The sequence below is a fragment of the Cryptotermes secundus genome, unplaced genomic scaffold (assembly GCF_002891405.2).
Source record: "Cryptotermes secundus unplaced genomic scaffold, Csec_1.0 scaffold191, whole genome shotgun sequence".
Taxonomy (NCBI): Eukaryota; Metazoa; Arthropoda; class Insecta; order Blattodea; family Kalotermitidae; genus Cryptotermes; species Cryptotermes secundus.
In genome coordinates this window covers 535,229-553,261 of record NW_019718272.1, presented here as the reverse complement: position 1 = coordinate 553,261, position 18,033 = coordinate 535,229, and the positions used below count along the sequence as shown (strand labels likewise).

Here is an 18,033-nt window from a genome sequence, read left to right as displayed (position 1 = left end):
TGGGCTCTGGTCTATGGTTTTCAGTCTCATGATCATTTTACAGTCTGTAGGACTCCTTGGAAGAGTGATCAGCTCGTACCTAAACACAGGACAACACAAACGCAGAATAAACATATACACATACCAAACATCCATGCCATATGTGGGATTCGAACCCACGATCCCGACTTCCGAGCCAGCCACGACAGTACACGTACATGCCTTAGATCACTCGGCTACCGTGACCGGCACAATGATGTGTAACATACTTGCAAGAGCCAGAGACCAAAATTTCGATTGTATGACCATTTTCTCGCTAGCCCAGCTCTAGCATGTGAGATAACTCGAATTGGAATGTGTTGTAAATTTACAGTACCCAAATATAACATTAACAATATCTGTTGCGGTAAAAGAGTAAGTTTCATTGTTTCTATTAGGAGCTTCTTGTTCTGTTACTGTATATCAGGGTAATGTACATTTTGTACCGTTAGATAACTCCTGATAATTCCCAATTATCGGACATTTATTTTACTAGTCTTGTCAGATACAAGTCTGACTAAACCGACTGATTAATTTTTGAGCGCGATAATTGTTGACTGTTCTTATCTGTATTATTACTGCTTCAAGAAGAGTGAAAAACTCTGTGTCCTGTAGTCCGCAAGCCAGATCCTGAGCCAGATCAATCCAATCCATACTATCCCATTCTTTCCCTCTAAGATCCATTTTGATATTGTCCAGTCACTACACCTTGGTCTTCCCAGTGGTCTCTTTTCTTCTGGCTTTCCCACTAATATCCTATACCCATTTCTCGTCTCCCCCATTCGTGCTACATGCTCTGCCCACCTCATCCTTCTTGACTGATCATTCTAATTATACTTGGAGAAGAGTATGCAGTTTTCTCCAACCTCCTGTCACTTCAACTCTCTTCGGTCCAAATATTCTCCTCAACACCCTGTTCTCAAACACCCTTAGTCTATGTTCCTCCCTTAATGTCAGAGACCGAGTTTCACACCCATACAGAACCACAGGCAATCCAGACCCACTTCTTCTCAGCAAATCTAGTAGTGCTGGGAATCGAACCCGAACCTCTGTATTTGTAACCAGGAACTCTGACCACTAGACCACAGAGGCGATCGAAAAGTGAAATACAAATTAAATATTTTACTCAGAGAATCTTACACGAATTTCTTCTGATATTGAGAATGTTTCAAGTCTGATTCACACTCTGTTTTCCTGGTGGCATTTGAAATATGAATATCTCTGACATGGAATATAAATTACTGCACATGTGACTTCCCTTTTTATCTGATCGCAGTCACTTATTTATTTTGGTTTAGTAAACCAGTACGCATAAAAGCAAAAATGCTTTTTCGTTTTCTCGTAAAACTAAAATAATATCGTTCAGAGAATCAGACCTAATGTTGTTTTTCGCAGCCTCGTTTTATAGCTCTCCGAGAGACAGAAAGCTTAATTTATAGCCACGCATAGCTCCAATCATAAACGGACAAACCCATAAGGCGATTTCTTTGTTGCCGAACACAAAATGATGAAACCCCCTTTGCAAAGACATTGCATATATATTCTCACATGCGATTGACTTTATCTGTGTTTCATTGGGACCGAAATCAATTGCTGCTCAGTAAACCATTGCTGGTTGTCGAAAATTCAACGGAAATATTCTAAATGGGAAAGTCGGTTTCAAAAAAAAAAAAAATTGCATTTCAAGTTAGGGCCCCGTTTCGTTATGTTCCTTCAGGTACCACATATGCAGTAAATTTAGAAATATAGCCTCAATAATCTATTGAAATTTGATTAAAATCGTAAATCCGTTTTCACGAAACGCATTTTAAGTTTTGGGGCCTAAGTAAAATGCCCTTATTTTCGGATCTAAAACCGATTTAGAACAAATGACTTCCTGAATACAGAGTGTGAATAAGATAAGTTCAACCCGCTCGGATGCTAGCGAGGAACACAGCCATATATCCATCCTTTCGTACATATACACAGATGCCATTCCCGAAAGAACACTCATTTCAAAATCAAGAATTTCAAAATGTGCAAATCCGCCAAAGTACCATGATCTGTGTATTGCCTTTCTCCTGCATTCTGCTAATGCTGCCCATATCGGAAAGTAGAGACATAAAGTAAATGTAAAATTCTATCCAGGCTTAAATTTCTTTCGGTAGTTCTATGTGGGTCGTTTCGTAAGTGTCCGTGCTATTTATGCCTATAAACTATATTGGTTTAACGTTTTTCTTTTTCACGAACGGATATCCCAAGTTTTCCGGTCCACAGCGATGCTAAAGTTTGCTGTATGTTCACACTTTACTGGACATGGAAAGTGGGAACCGCAATCCTACGACGGCACTTCGCGCAGCGTTGCTGTTGCTGAAAGCGCCGATGCGTTGTTACTCGTCAAAGGATACTATTTAAAGAGACACGTCAGTACCAGAGGATTCAAAAATCTGCATTCCACACTATTTAAGTCCACGCTTATGAATGCGACGTTTTATTACGAATCTGGAGCTCCTCAGCTTGAATTCTAACAGATACTTAGAGCTCCCAGCGAACAGTGAAGATTTTCATTTATAAATTTAATCTTTCATTGTCCTTACCCATATAAAGGCATCACATTACAGAAGGACGCGTTTGTTGTTCTAGAAACCAGTTGCTTCTGAGAAAACTTATTCTTTTGAAATATTGTACTATTTAACATTCAAGAAAATGTACAAGTGTGGTCTTTTAAATTTACTTTGCGTTTACTGTTTAAGATTGAATTGAAAGTGATCCCTACAAAAGCTATTCAGATATGATAATATTTTGGCATGTAGACCCGTTGCTAGGCAATGACCGCGAAACAAACAACTAGATAACGGCCGTTACTAGGCAGCGGCACGTAAACAGCAACAGAGAAAAGATGTTTTCTGTGTACGTGCCAAGATACAAGTAGGACAGTCAGGAGAAGTGAGTTCAGTCAGTCAGTGGAGTGAAGTCGGTTGGTGAGTTAGTGAGTTAATAGATAACCACTGGAGTTCAGTCGTTGTGATCTGTTGCTGTACGAAGCTGGTTGCTGAGGCCGGGGATAGTTCAGGAACCCAGAAGGAGGGGAATATCCGCCCGCTGGAAGCCGCTACAAAGCAACAGCTAATGGAGATTGTAACAGACTGAGAACACCAGTCTGTGTGCGCCAGTGATTTGTAAAGCGTAGTCACAAGTTGTGTTAATATGTTCACTAAACCTAATTACCAATCCAATCCCCGTCCATAGTCATTCATACACGTGACAATTGTACACATTTTGACTTACCCCTAAAAGCCGGAATATCGAAATCAAAGCGGACGTCCATTGCTAGATAACGGATCGGTAGGCACGTTTCTGCTACAGTAAGAGCAGGTGACAATTGCAAGCACGTGTTCGTGACAACGGCTAGGTAAACGTTTATTCTCACAGCAAGGGTCGTTTTCCTGACAACGAAGGGATGAACCTTTCGACTCAGTGTCCCTAGTCGGTACGCCAAGCAGATATGAAACAGAATGCATTCGTGAGCAGAGTTCAGAAGTCAGAAGCGAGAGAAGAAGCAAAACTCGAGAAGCGAGAATTCTGGCACAGAAGTGAAGTATAGAACATGCAGACAAAAGTGAGGGATTCGGCATCCAGAAATAGTTGAATGTATGAATAATAACTGACTGTAATTGTGTTAGTAATATCAGATAGATTTAATCGTGAAATGCAGAATCCGCAATTATTAGTCACGCGCACCCCCTTACACGTAACAATATATCAGGAAATTTGCCCAGACGTAAGACACAAAAACTGATAATGAATCTCTTTCCAGATCTGATCCATGTAAATGCATCACACATGCTTCCTCGTATGACTCTGACCGTCACTACGCTATCGTGGCAAATAATTCGATTGTTTTTCTGTAGACCATTGTCAGTTTATGAGAACCAAACAACAGTGCTGCCCGTCAGACCCGTACCTTAGGCTGGTGTTCGGTGGGCCATCGTTGGTTGTTGAATTCCGAACAGCAGTTAAATCCATCTGTCGAGTAAAGCTTGCTTCGATGCATTTGGCATTTCTCATTTGGGCCTCTAGTACCCGTAGCTTTATTTGCAAGCTTTTATATTCTCCCTAACGGGGCCTCTGACATCACAAAATTTTGGGCTAAGCAAGCGTCACAGTTTAGAAATTTATAATTTTCGCACAAGAGAACAACAATTAACCAAATATGGGGGCAACATATCGGTCCGTCATATGGGCCTATCCAATAGTCTATAACTGTGCAGTGTAATTACGTATTTTTCCTCGCTAATCTGAATTGTTTTAGGCTCAACTATACGGGTTCAGCGCGGAGTTTACTTACAAATTTCGAGGTAGCCTACAAATTGTTATTATTATTATTATTATGTAAACAGACAGATATATGCAGACACATTATAGGACGGAGCGGACAATCAGAAAACTCCCAGAGCCTCAGACCTTAATATAATATCATGGGTGCCGTGGGACTCGGAACCAAGAATCACTTTGCTGGCGAGACCAGCAGCATTTTAGCAGCCAGCCACTCAGTCACTCAGGCTCTTTAACTCCTTAGTCACTCCCCAGCAGTGGTGGAGTGACCAGTATTAGTTAGACCCCTCCTGTCGTCGAAGAGGAGACCTCGCTTCAAAACACTTAAAAGCCTGGAAAGAACAAAAATACACGTATGATCATGGACCAGGACGAGGCCTGATAGCAGGAAGGACTGTGGTGGCGAGGGCCAGCAGTAGATTACTGGACTTGTCTGAAGACACAATGGGTTTTAAAGGCTACAAGAGCATTTCAATATTGTTGCCAAATGTGACTGGGCAGACATCCAAGCAATAATCAATACGATTTTTGACATGACGCAATATGTAAAGCATGTTGTGCGTGATGGATTCAGTAGTAGTCATCTATCAGCTCCTTATAGTTCTTTGCAGGAGTGGCTGAAACAAAGTCTGACACTGTCTACACAATGATCCACTTGTATAAAGCCTGTCCGGAGGACAAACTCCGGTGCTTGCCACTTCTCGACAGTCCCATAGGTCTGGAAATTATAAACGTACAATTTTTCTCAGAGAACAACGTCAGTACAGTTGTATACCTTCATATCCTCCTAGATTTCCTAATCCCAGAAATATAATATCAAAATCAAAGAAGGAGTCAAAATCCTTTACAGCTTCCTTCCTTCAATTCCCGTTGATTATTTTCTAAATTTCTCTTTGCTTTAACATGAACAAAGACAGTAGAGAAAAAAGCAACGTTGTTCCTATGCTTAACTAATTAACACCACCCCATGAAGGCGTATGGGGGACTGGATAGATAGATCCACATTTTATTGACCTCGGTACTAGCTGGAGATGAGTGGTCAGCTTCACGCCCCGGCCGCTTAACCCCTCGGGAAAGAGTCCCCAGTACCCATTGTATAGGAGGTTGGGTGGGTCCCAGATCCGGTCTGGACGACGTGGAGAAGAGAAAATTCTTCATCCTACCGGGACTCGAACTCCGACCCTCGATTATCAAGCCCGTACCCAGTCGCTATACCGACTGCGCTATCCCGGGTCACACAGATAATTGATACACAGTAAAATTAGCATGAGTGTCACCCTCAGTATATGTTCTAGCATAAGGCGGAAGATTCAATTTCCCACTCATACAAAATAGGAGGTAAGATTTTTAGTTGTGTACATTTTAACCATTACATTTTTAAACAGCAGGCAGGAAGTCAAGAGATTCTGAACTGTAATGAAAAGTCATACTTAAAAAAATTGGTTAAAAGTTAAACTCGAATCGTAACAACCAGCAAGGCGTAAAATAAGCTGTGCAATGCATGGTATATATTCGTGGAAACGGTCGTATTTACGACTGTCTTGTGTGGTCTAGTGCCTGGTCATTTCGAAACCACACGTGCCTCATACATCATCAACATTGTTAATGGCTCCTGTGTTTTATGTGCTCTTGATTGGGTTTATATTTTTTGGCCTTACTCTCTGACTACTTTAGAGCTGTAATAAAGTCATGCAGAATGGCAACCACCCGATATTTGACTTAGATACTAAATACGAGTTATGGGCGTATCTTTAAAAACTGTATGGTCTTAAAATGTGCGTCAATAATGTCAAACGTTAATGGTCTACTTCTCTCTCTCGCTCTAAAACCCTTTGGACCTTGGCCGCTATTTCAGTTTCTTAATTCTATACACAATCGATAGGACTCCTTGGACAGGGGATCAGCCCGCCGCAAGACCGGTACCTACACACAGAATAACACAAACAGGAAACAAAATCACACAGACATCCATGCATCGAGTGGAATTCGAACCCACGATCCCAGCGTTCGAGCGAGCGAAGATGGTTGATGCCTTAGACCGTGCGGCCAGTGTGATCGGCGATGGTCTACTTACAGAATGCAAGCCTTCACTAAACAAATCTGATGGAAGATGATCGCTTGGGACACGAGGATTTTCTTATTTATGGTTTAATTAATCAGACAGTATATCATATATCATAGCTTGCAATTTTGGGATGATTAATAAATGAGAAATTGGGAATAGTGTGGAATTTGTCGTGGCCTGTCCAATTGTACTGTTCCAGCAGTCGCCTGGAGTTACTGAGGAAACCCACAAAAAACCTTATTGAGGATACTCGGCGTCCCTGCAGAAATTAGAACTGGTGATCTCCTGGATACAAATTATAACCGTTACCAGCTGATCCAACTTGTGCGGGGTTTTGTGAATTTTATGAACTTACACTTCTCATGCCGGTTCGGTGACAAAGTTTTGTATTCCGTAAGAAAACTTGATGCCTTGAAAGAGTTAAGTACTTAAACTTGGTTAAAACTAATTCCAATTATTGCCGATGTTTGTTAAAATTAGTTGAAACTAATTCCTTTTTCAATTCATATTCCGTGTTTACAGCATTCCATGGCTTCTTGGGTTGTGGTCATATGATACGAGGGGTTTTGCTATGGCTTAGAGCGGTTATGTTGTGTGTGAGTCAGTATTCAGTACGGCGTGGTATTGTGTGACTTCCGTGGATGGTTGAATTTTAGAACAATGAATTAGGAAAAGCAATACACTAATAAGTAAAAGTATCAACCTGATGATGAACTTGTACGGCCGAAACATGTCGTAGAAGTAACATTTATGAAAAAATTGACAATGTAGAACACCAACAGTCTGCGAGCATGGCAAGTAATGTACCTTCAAGACTGCTCCTGCAAATTACGAAATTGTCAAGAAATGCAACAGTGTGCTGAAATGTAGTACTGTGAAGCGTTACTTTTTCCTAAAATGCTAATATAGTTTTATTTAGGCTACTGAGTCACAACGAATTCGGTATGAGTCTACGACTACAGGTGTGAGGATCATATATGGCAGTATTCTACGCTGCTTAGTTATTTGTGTATTGCTTTCCTCGTTGTCCTGAAAGGGAAGTAACTGAAAAAAAAGTTAAGTTGGAAATTACAGACCCTGCTGTACCCGATTAACAAGAAAGTAGGTGCGTAGAACTCCTTTAGGAAAAACATTGTTACTGACGGTACTAAACGCAGGTAGAATGAACACACGAGACAACGTGAAGTCACGATTGGAACGAGAGAAAAGGAAAGAAGCAACAAAGCTTCGCAAATAACCGAGCTAGACCAACCAGTCACCGTCAAGCTGTATTAGGAGGCGCACGGATAACTGGAGACACGCAGACTGTGTGTGTGCATGAGTGTGCATGCGACGCTGTGTAAGTTGAGTGCACGTGGGGGTAGTGTGTAGACATAAACTGTAAATTACTGAGTCCGGAGCGAGCGTGGGTTGCTGCAGATAATGTAAAACACACATCACTGCGGTGCAAGAAATAAAGTGCATTAGTTGCGGCAGGGTTGTGTGCAAAGCTGAGGTTTCCTGTTGTTTTGTGATAACTAGGCTTCTGTGCTGTTTGAATCTGACATCAAAATGTGGCATTATAGTTATTCTGTCACCGAATATTCCACTTTTAGGTTATGTTATTGAGATCATGAGGCATTTAACTACAAGAACAATATGCATTGTGTGCCGTCCATAATGTTTATCCTTAAATATATGTAATCTACACTTGCAAATAACCACAAAGTTAGCGGTATAATACTGCGAAGGTAGGAGGGAGTTGGGAAATGGACACAGGTAGTGCAAATTCGAGTTTAAATTTGGATCCATCAGTGTGTTTTATGTTTTTCCTTAATTGTGATTCGTTCCTGTTACTGTTTTATTTAGTTTAGTGCTTTTTGCAAAAGTGTTACTTATTAATTAATGTGGACTCGATAAATGAAAGAAGAACCAGAAATTGAAATTCACAGTGACAAAGCAAACGTGAAGTGACGGCAGCTGATTTTATACTATTCAGGACACTCGTGGAATTTTCAGCAGACAACAGTTGACTGAATCTCCCTCGGTAAGTTGGAACGATTATGTTTATACATTCTGTGCCAAGAAATGATGTAGAATATGATGTGACGTACTATAGGTCAGGGTTTTAAACAGGTTATTCTCGACTTCGTTTCAACATAAATTTTGCTTTATGGTTCAAGACGTGTGTAAGCCTATTTGTCCTGAACATAATATAAACAGCAATCAAAATGTAATTCTTCAGAATTTAGACTGCCAGCGACTGTTGATGTCAGTTAATATTAAAACAAAATGACGGAATGTTTTTAAATAAGGAAGAACAAAGCCCAATTCATGCTATTGTTGCATGAATTTCTTGTTTCTCACGCGCATGCTATTTGCCTTTCCTATCTTTGATTTCAGCACCGTAATGTGTGAATAGTGAACGCTACTCGTAATAAAACTCCTCGTTAGGCATTTGCAGCTTTCGTAGCTCTTCTGTTATTTCATACGCTGTTCTGAAACATGTAACATGGCCATACTTTTATTTATTTATCCTCCATTCCTCCCCATTAATCGTTCCTAGCTCAGAGTACAGTGATGCAGTCCACAAGTTGACTTGGGTACTCAGTCTCGGCCAAGATACAGCGACATACCAGGGGATGTATTTCTTTTGCCCCATTAAAATAGTAGTGTGGGCACATTTTGACTTCCTATTAGCAAACCAAAATAAAAAGAATCGCTAGTGAGAATTTATCTGATTATTACGTTGACATCAGTATGTGTCATATTTTCGCACTTTTGACTTAAAACTAGAACATTTGTAGATGCAAGTACTGCATTATATTTTAATGTTTTGAATTCTTCGTTAAAACTAATAGCTTAAAATCAGCAGCTTTGATTCAGATTAATAGCATAATAATTCTTAAACGAACTCCGTGGAATAGATCCTTAAGGAGTTGGATATCTGGTTCAGATATCTTTAGAGTTGTACGAAACCAAGACTTAATTTCCGTGTATCATAACTCGACACAAGTTCCTACCTAATCAGTTTTTTTGTTGCTAGTGGGGTGGGACTAAGCCCCTTGTACTGCGGCCACTTCTGGCCTATTGTACCAGCCCCAGATGATAGGTGAGGGTGATTGTGGAGCAGTTGGTGGAGTGAAGATTGGCAGGGGAAACCGAAGGACTCGGAGAAAACCTGCCACAGCGCCACTTTGTCCACCACAAATCCCACTTGACCAGACCCGGAATCGAACCCGGGCCGCGTGGGTGGGAAGCCAGCGACTAACCGCTTGAGCTATGGCACGGCCAACCTAATCAGTTAGTTGTATACAGTCTACACACTCCCAAAAAATATCCCAAAGATCCATTTTAATATTATTCTTCCATCTACGTTTAGATGTTCCAGCTGGGTTCTTTCCTTCAGGATTTCCCATTAAAGATGTCCCGGCATTAATATTTATTATAATGGATGCTACACGCCTGACCCAGCTCATCCTCGATTCGATCATTCTAGCAATACAAATTATGAAGCTTCTCCTCGTGTAATTTTCTCCAGGCTTCTCTTACGTCTGCCATCTTAGGTCAAAATATTTTGCTCGGCATGCTCTTCTCACTCTCAGCCTGTATTTTTCTCGTAATATGTGGGATTGTGTTTCACATACAAAACAAAGAGACAACAGTATTTTAATCTTTGCATTTTTAAATAGCAGATGGAAAGACAAAAGATTCAGAACTCAAATTTAGCATGCCCTACCCGAATCCAGCTTTCTCTTAATGTTTGTATTGATGTAGTTCTGTTTCCTTTGTGTCTTTCGCAAACACATGAACTTAGCCACATTTTCGAAATATTTGTCTGTTATCTGTATGTTAAAATTTTGCTTTGTATTTTGGTAACGAGACATCAGTATAAAAGCAAAAAAGGTAAAGGTATCCCTGTAACAGGCCGTGGAGGCCCATGAGGTTATGAGATGTTGAGGTTCCCACATTTTCTAGACAGTCGGTTCATAGATGGCGGCAAGGTTGTCAGCCTTACGCGCCAAGTTGTCAGCCTTACGCTCCAGCTGCCTCTTACCCCCAAGAATATTCCTGTTACTCATTTCTGTTAGAGGCTGAGTAGACCCCAGGGCCATATTTCGGGTGGAAGGATTAGGTCAATTGAAAAAATCCACCTCATCGGGATTTGATCTCGCGACCTCCCGGCCTGTAGCATAGAGGCAGCAGTGTATATTTAATTGCATTACGATTTTTTCCATGCTTGCCTCATTACTAGAATCCACCAGCGCTTATGTGTTACTCTTTATGGTGTTTATGTTACACAACAATACTATCACCACTGACCAGATGTGTTTTTTTAATTTGTTATTCTAGAACGCGCTCAGTGTTGAGAATATTAACATAAACATCGAGACGAGAAGCTGATGTATCCCATTCACTATGAGTCTGCTGGTTTCTTCGAACTTCAATGCCGTATTCTAAGGAAAACTTGAGAAAAATTGCGACAAATATTTCATTTTTACAAATCACTCCGAGTTGTAATCGTATCAGACAAATTTTTCCTTAAGCGGTCTTTATTGTTTGTTTCATTGAATACAGTTTATTTAGCCTAACTTGTTTAATGATTATACATAAAATAGTCTGTATAGCGACTGACTACAGGCTGGACGACTGAGAGATCGGTGTTCGATTCCAGGTAGGGTCAAGGATTTTCTCTTCTCCACGTCGTCAAGATCGGCTCTGGGGCCCACCCAACCTCCTATCAAATGGGTACCGGGGACTCTTCACCCGGGGTTAAAGCGGCCAAGTCGTGACCTGACCACTCACCTCCAGCTATTGCCTAGGTCAAGAAAATATGGATCTACATAGCCATTCCCCCATACGCCTTCTTGGTGCAGTCCTTAATTAGTTACGCACAGGGACACCTCTACCACTTACTAACTTACTTATGGAGCTGAGCCCTTCTTGAGGAGAAGCCAAATCTGCAGCTACTCAAGAATTTCACAGCATTTTATGGAACCCGAAGGTTCATTACCGTGTTCACAAGAGCCCTCCACTCTTCCCTATCCTGAGCCAGCTCAATCCAATTCATACTATCCCATCCTGTCTCTCTAAGATGCATTTAATATTGTCCACTCACATACGCCTTGGTCTTCCCAGTCGTCTCTTTCCTTCTGGCTTTCCCACCAATATCCTATAAGCATTCCTCTCCTTCCCCATTCGTGCTACATGCCCTGTCCATCTGATCCTCCTTGACATGATCATTCGAATTAAACTTGGAGAAGAGTACAAGTTATGAAGCTCCTCATTATGCAGTTTTCTCCAACCTTTACCTTTGCCACACTCAATAAAAATATTATGCATTATTTGTCCTCTGAGTCATAGGCTCTCTTGAAGTACAGGAAAATTGATGTACTATCCCATTGTACTAGCTTTCTTTCTTTAATATTTGACAAACATTCAGGCACTAATGGCTCAGCTCTGTTTGTTTGTAGGTAGGCGGAAGGAAGACTTTTTTTTATATATCTCCTATTTTATTTGCAATCCGTAAAAGTTACAATAAGCAAACGGTGGGATCATATAATATTGGCTTGTAGGAGGCTACTCATTAGTAGACGCCTTTCATATAATAATCAATACAGATTAGTTGTGTTTGCAGGAGTAGAACTTACATCTACCTTACATCTATAACCTTAATCTAGCTTACATACTAAATATAATGCCTAGAATCTGCCCGGCAGAGCATTTGGCGTGAAGCATTTAAGTCTTCTGTTCCGAATCGGCTGGCTCATGAGGTCTGTTGCTAGTGCGTTTGGATGCTTGTTAAGTCTGTTACTATATTCAACACTAAGTTTATTTTATTTCTTCTTTGACTGTAGTCATACCAAGGTCATTCCGGATGACTTTGTTGGGCACATACCAGGGGGCGTTGGTTATCATGCGAAGTACCTTTGACTGGTAGCGTTCTAGTATTTCGATGTTTCAGTTTCAGCTCGTTCCCCACAGTTGGATTCCATACGTCCAGATGGGCTTCAGTATGATTTTGTAAACCAGTAGTTTGTTGTCAAGTGTCAGCTTGGAGGGAAAGGAAGACGTCACGACACATTTTACAGTGCAATAAACCCTCGTTGTAAAGGACTAATGGGGTCGTGGGGGGGGGGCATGGTATCCGTTATCGCTGATGTCCGCTATAATCGAGTGAAAGGGTGTTCACGGAAGTACATTATGGGGTACAGAGCCATTGCACGCAATAAACATAGAAGCACACAGTGTGATCTTAGAAGGTTTTCATATTGGGGTTCCTTTTTGCTTTAAATAATAGTCTAACTACAAAACCTTCTTAGTGCCTCAATATCTAAAAAAAAAAAAATTAAAGCTGTACGCAGCGAAGTTTGTCCATTATATCCGAAATCCGTTATCTCCGGATCCGTTATGACGAGAGTTTACTGTGTTTGCAGGCACTGGCCTGGGGAGACCAAGAAAGGAAATTGTCTCAGTAGTTGCAGCTTTCTCCGGCTGTGCTGTTCGGATGGCCTTGAAGTACCTTCAGCGGTTACATATCTCCCGCACGTATCCACACACACACTCTTGAGTGCTACAGCAGGTTATCAACCTGGAGAACGTAAGCAGTTTGTCAGGGGAACGGTTTCGCAAAGACAAATTTTATTTTTGAAATTTACAGCATCAACAAACAAGCCAAGTGCAGTATTTCCCTGTTCAGCTTCGTCCATGACAACGATTCTGTGGGGTGGAGTGTCGCGTGTTGGCTGGAGAGAGATGAGGATCTGGGGATTGACACGGGGATGTGATTAAGAGTCCTGTTTTGTATTCGTGACACCACGTTTGGATGGAGGCTGTAGGTGCTTCCAAACCTTTGGTACCTGTCCACCAAACTATAGCAGGGCCCTTATTGAGAGACTAACAGTCTCGTGGCTAATCATAAAATTATGAATACGTGAACGCATATTATGTGGCTGCGTGTATGTGTATGTATAAACAATAAGGACACCAGAGTCAAGAGTCAGAGTCAGATTTAATGTACGACTGTCGGTTTACCACAAATCAGTTCGTCTTGGCCCCAAGCCCCTTTAGACCCATGACCATCAAACTTTTCTTTTTCAACTGAACCCTTGATATCATAGCCCCTTATATATCAACCTCTATGACGTCATGATGGATCTGTCGTTTACAATTGCTGCGGGTCTCGCCAGCGCAGTCATTCTCAGGCCCGGGTCCCCGCGGGAATCATGACCATATTTTACTGTCTCAAATTCGAGACATTCCAAACTTGAAGGGCCAGGTCCCCGTATTTATATCCCCCACGAACGGAGTGGTATAGTTACACCCCCAGACACTGAGCTCCTTTTCGTCGCCTCCTACGACTCGCAGTGGAGGTATTTGAACCCTTCTCCATACAGGCTAAGAGGACGCCCGAAATGAATAGTAACATAGAGATAGAAGTGCTATGAAGACTGCACAGTGAATGATTGTGTTATATACACGTATATATATATACATATATGTATATGTATATACTATAATGGATCATGTAATTTATTAATTGGTAGCACATTAGAACTCTTCCGTTGTAACGTTCTGTAACAGCAACACTAATGAAATACATTCGGCGCTGACTCGCTACTGAATAAACCGAAAGGTGGAGCAACTGCCTAAATATTGATGGCAGCCTAAACCAGAAGTGTACATGTCACAAAGGGTCATCAAGTGGTCGAGTCCTACGCCTTTCCAACGAAGAAGAGTCGACGGTGGCAGAAATCCCGGTGACCAGTTTCTACTGCAACTACTGTGTACCGCGATAGCTACACAATAACCAGAGCCCTAACTTCGAGTCCCGCCTTATGTAGGAGGTGCTACACGCCCAGGAGCCAGCAAGACAAGCACCACCTCCTTACACCCACAGTCGGACGGCACGGTGGCGCGACATGTTAAAACGGCTGAGGAGCACCTGCGAAAAGCCGTTACGTTACACCAGAGAGACTGGGATGCAGGCTGCCCAACTTCCTCCTTGCCTACAGGACACTCACTCACTACACCACTGGTTTGACCCCAGCTAACCTAGTGCTGAGGATAGAACTCCGCCTGCCCTCTGACCTGTTTGGTGCTCCCGACAAGGATCAACCCAACATTGACCACGATGCGGACTACGTAACTCCACTAAATCTAGTTATCAGTCCACTCTGCGTGTCTGGTTGCCAACACTTGACAAAGCAATGGCCGCATAAAAGACACAGCGTCCTCTATTGTTGCGTGTTTATTCGTTGCCGCGGACATGTGTTTACCGCTCTGTTACCTAGCAGTGTTCACATCTATTCGTTCCACTATTCCGGCATTCAGCCACAGTGCATTGTCTTCTGTATTGAGGCTAGGCGTGCTTCCCTTGCTTATTATGCAGTCTGTCACGCTTACATGACCTAACTGCCCCAGCACGTCTCTTCAGTCTTCATTGCCGATATTTGCCAACTTCAGCATATGATGACCATTTGAGTTCATGCCGGAATGTGGGATATAATTTAAATTTTTAAAGTAGACAAATGGCCAGAACATCACCAGGTACAACTGTCTGCATACAGAACACGATTAATGGCACTGTCTTGGAGCATTCTTCTCTATGCACACTTCGGAGAAGGAACTGCACTGTTCTTTAGTAAGCTGCGTATGGCCTTGCCATGTCTCGGGCTGTTAGTCGCCAGCTTCCCCACAGCAGCGACTCGTGTTCGATCTCAGTTCAGGTCATGTGGGTTTGTGGCAGATTTTCTCCAAGTACTTCGGTTTCCCCTGGAAATTCTCATGCCACCGAATGTTTCATGCTCACCTACCATCCTGGGCTGGTACAATAAGCTAATTAGTGACCGACGTAATAGGCGGATTCAGTCTGACACCCCTTCCATCATGGAATTAAAAGAGGGTGGCGAATACATTTCGGATCTCATAGAATCGCCCAGATCTCATATCTCTGCATTTTGACAACCTATGATATTGTTAGCCATTGTAGGGATTCTCCGAACTTCCGCCACAGTCGTCTATTCACCGCACTGCAGTTATGTTGAATTTTATTCATTAGCAGCGATATATTTACTATGGGTCTACATGAAGAGTGTTTAACATATTTGACAGTTAGTTGTGACTGTTAGCGGCTGTCATATTAGTTTTATGGTTCTTGTTTCTATTTTGCGTTATAAGAATGATCAAGTCAAGGCAGATGAGCTGGGCATGGCATTTAGCACGAACATGGGCGAAGAGGAATGCACGTAGGACATCGGAGGGAAAGCCAGAAGGAATGAGGCCACTAGGAAGACCAAGATGTAGGTGGGTGGACAATATTAAAATTGATCTTAGAGAGATAAGATTGTATGGTAAGGATTAGATAGATCTGGCTTAGGATAGGGACCAGTCTAGGGCTCTTGTGAACACAGTAATAAACCTTCGGGTTACATAAAATGCTGGGAAATTCTTGAGTAGCTGCTCAAATGTCCGCTTCTCAAGGCGGGCTCAGCTCCATGAGCAAGTGAGCGAGCGAGAGGGTCGTTTCTGTCTGCTGTTTCGAATGCATTTTGAAACCTAAGATTGAAANTCCTCCCATCGTCCCTCTTATATGGGGCAGATATTGTGCCACCTGGCTATCTTGATGTGGAGGTTCTTTATATCGTCCAGGGTTTGCTCGTGGCTGCTGTGCTGTTTTCACAGCGTTCTTTTTAATTATAAGGGCGCCTGTACCAGGAGAACTGGAGGATTTCTTTTTTTCTTTTAAGTATGAGAATATGTAGAAATAAGTGTACAGAATATAATTTTTTTTTAAACGGTCAAGCGACCTATCTGGATGAATTCACATGGAATGGCCCATATGTTAATTCGTAACGCCAACAAGCAAACTGTACGGCCACGGCCAATCGTCGGTTTCCTTATAGGATAATATTCAGAATAATATGATTCACGCGCACTCAGTGAAACCGAGCCCAAGGTGGGCTGGGTAAGTTTATAAATTACCGGGTGAATAAATATATAAATAGACAAATAAGTGGCTGAACAGTTTGCAGTGTAGCAGTTATACAGCCATGCAGTGAGCATAATTTCCGGAATATGTTTCCCTAATGTTCCTTTTTTAAGTTTAAGACATTAGTTTTATTCTCAGAGGTCGGGGTGAAGGGGAGGAGAATGGGAGTGACAGATAAAGGTGGGGACGCGGAAACATGAAGTAGGCTGCACATATTGGGGTTTAAGGATGTAGATTTTAATATAGTACATATATTTACTGTTTCATGTACAACTTTCGAGTAAAACGACTGTGCTCGGTTTTTGTAATTTTTAATGCAAACATAAATACGTAACTTAGACAGCGAAATCTGTGAACTCTTCAGACCGACACATATTGTCGCAGCTATGACAGGCTGCAGTAGATTGTCAGTGCTGTTTTGCGTGACCATGCACATTTTCTAGATCAATAAACTTTCATTGGGTTATTTAATGACATTTTATCTACATAGCCCACAGGGATTTTATGGTTATGAATAAGACCCTGAGACGGATATGGAAGGATTCTTTTTATTATATTTCTGTCCTAGCATTTTATTGAAGGGACTAAGGGAAACCATGAACCTTCACTGAAGTGGAGGCATCTGGACCGAGATTTGAACCCGGAAACTCCAAAATACAATGAGGGTTGCTTACCACTCACCGAGACAATGTGTGCATCATTACCACAATGTATTGTTGCGGGTTCATTCATTTATCAATGAATCTACAGCCCTTTGTTGAGCCCTGGCCTCTTCTGAAATTTCATAATCTTTTTACGCAGACGGTAAGACACCTTGGATGAGTGATCAGCTTGTCGCAAGGCCGCTACCTACACACATTACAACACAAACACAGACATTCATGTCTTGAGTGGGATTCGAACCCAAGATCTCAGCGTCCAAGTGAGCGAAGACAGTTCATGTCTTAGACCGTCCGACCACTGTGCTCGGCGTTGTTACGAGTATGTTAAGAAATTGTAAATAACGAGTTTATTGTTACTGTTCTCGAGATGATGGTGAAACAAATTAGGATAGAATGTTCGTTTTATTTTAACGGTCATCTGGGAAACAATACAAAAAATATAATACACGGGTTCACATAATCATTAATTTAGAATCGTTCAGATGGCCTTGAAAAATAAGTCGGGTACGTGCGAAGAGGAGGAGCGCTTTGCTTAGAAAATTAAGAACTACGTGGTTTTAGTCCGCAAGCGAACTATACCGACCGAGCGACCGCCGCTTGTCGGCGAATTTAGTGCCATTTTAGCGGATAGAGGGTGTCGCGTGGTCAGCACAAAGAATCCCCACAGTCGTTAATTTCAGTTTTCACGAGGCTGAGTGGATCCCATTCCCGACCCACTACTTCTCAGAAAATCTGGACCTCTGGAACTGTAAACAGGAACTCTGTCCACTAGACCACAGTGGCGGTCGAGTGCGTTCTTCAGCGCTTTGTTTTGTTGTTAAGGTCCACATTGATAATAAATTTAAATTTTGAACCTGACGGAGACGGTTCCAATAAAATTATTTAGTGTATATATAGATATACATAATCTATTGGTTTAATTTCTATATGTAATAATACAAATGCCGTCGTGACTGCAACAATTTATTCTGTTGTAGATCTTTGTCTTTTCTTCCTCTACACTA

At 41.8% G+C, this 18,033-nt stretch overlaps 1 protein-coding gene across 2 annotated transcripts in view; it reads left to right on the top strand.

Moving 5' to 3' along the window:
* Window positions 1-18,033, top strand: part of LOC111873679 — a 980,223-nt gene that overhangs the window by 577,717 nt on the left and 384,473 nt on the right. Inside the window, exon 1 of one of the 2 annotated variants that reach the window (XM_023868634.2) lies at window positions 7,670-8,423. The exons of the other annotated variant lie outside the window; for it this stretch is intronic. The gene's annotated coding sequence lies outside the window, so the exon portion shown is untranslated. Of the gene's footprint in view, window positions 1-7,669; window positions 8,424-18,033 lie in introns of those variants that run through there. 2 annotated transcript variants of the gene reach the window in all.